Consider the following 1880-nt stretch of genomic DNA (forward strand, 5'->3'; position numbering starts at 1 on the left):
TATTCTCAAGTGCCTCAAACTTTAAACTTTCTCATATGTAGCAATGGAGAGAAAAAGAAAGAGAACCATCAAACTACTTTCAAAGGTCTGCATATAACTGATCTATGTCATAAGTTACTGGGTTTCTGTTAAGAAAAAAGGAGGGTGTTCTTGGTTTCTGCTGTCTATCTTGTAACCGCCTAATCATTCATATACTATGACTGTTTACACATAAATTTAAATGACAGTTAAACCAAACTGCCCTGCCCAAATTCCTTACTTAAATTTAGTCTCTCTTGTGTCCTTTTTGCAATCTTCTCTTATTGCCACGAAAGGCATGCCCCCTGCCTTTGGGTGAGGAGATGCAGGAACAAGCATTACTACACTTGAATTCTGCCATTGAATGAACTGTTTCCCTTTTCTTGTTCTCTTTTCAGAGGAGGCCTCACTTGCCTACTTCCCCATATTTTGGGGTCTAAATTTTTTGGATGCTGCTGTTGACGCATCTAAAATCCACATCGATTCCCAAGAAGAGGGTCTGTCCCTGTTTTGCACAGCTGTTGCTAACTATGTTCGGCAGCAGCATCAGTGGTACCACTTCCTCCCTTTCAGCAACCCAGCTTAAATTCAGTCTATCCTGTATGCATTCCTGTCACATTCTTTTCCTGCTGTATGCTGCCTTCTCCTGCCTTTTTTTTTTCTGTACTGAAAGAATCTTACAGGAATGTAATGTGCCAGGTAGATTGTTTGAGGTATTAGTTGATAGGTGTTACTGCTCTTTGCTGCAGGTAACAGTGATGATGTGAGAAGTTAGCTGAGGGATCAAGAGGGAACAAGACTTGGACAGAGCAGTTATTTGATCTTGTAGTCGTGAGAGTTGCTTCTAATATGCAAGAGTAAAAGCTAAACAGGAACGCTTCCTGAAGCCATTTCAAAGTTGGGGTAAATAAGAGTAACATCAGACTAAATGTGAATGCTACTGCATGCGTTTGCTGTATGATCATTCAAAAGAGATGGTCTCAGTGCTTCCTTGTACATGTGAGTTTTTCTAATAGCTTCTCTGTGACTCACTGATCATTCTGCAAAGGCAAGCTAAAAATTTGCTACTTCATATTTCACCACACGGTGTTTTGGATTATTCTGGGATGATCATTAAACCAGTAAGTGACTCTGTGTGTTGGCCTTCACAAAAAATAAACCACAAATAATCTGCTCAGTAATAAATTAGTTTTGTTACTCAACTCCTTGGGGTTTGCATGAAATATGCCTGCAAGATGTACAGTAAATTGTGATTTCTACTGGGATCAATCCAAATGCACTGATTAAAAGATGGCCTACATATAGACCCACAAAATGCTGCAAATACACTTTGGCAAAGGTGACTAGGTGGACTCTGGGGGACAGGCGAAAGCCTCTGCAGATGATATCATGTCAGTTCATACAGAACTGTGGGTTGGGGTATAATTAAAGGGACCTCAGAGTCTCACTGTGGCCTGTGAGCTATTTTAATCCATGCCACCTCAGAGGTCCACTGCCACACGGGTGTGGTTGCTGTTGTAGTGCTGGAACTCCTAACCAATCTTTCAGCATTTCCCTCGTTCCTTCTCTTTCAAAACACTGAATTTATGTCCCTGTACCTCAGCTGGCATTTAATGCTCTCAGGGGTCTGACGTGGGTATCCCTGTCCTGATAGCGGGCCTGTAGACACGCATCCGTACAGCTGCCTCAGGCCTGGGTATGACCCGCCGCCACCGATATGGCGGTCACCTGAGCGACGCGCCGAAGATGGCGGACGCGACGCCGCACTCAAGATGGCGGCCGCAAAAAAAGCCCCCGCCCCCAACTGTCCCCAAGATGGCGGCGGGGTGGGGCGACGCGGCGCCGGAAGCGGGGCCGGAAGC

Source organism: Larus michahellis, chromosome 11, assembly GCF_964199755.1.
Source record: "Larus michahellis chromosome 11, bLarMic1.1, whole genome shotgun sequence".
NCBI lineage: Eukaryota > Metazoa > Chordata > Aves > Charadriiformes > Laridae > Larus > Larus michahellis.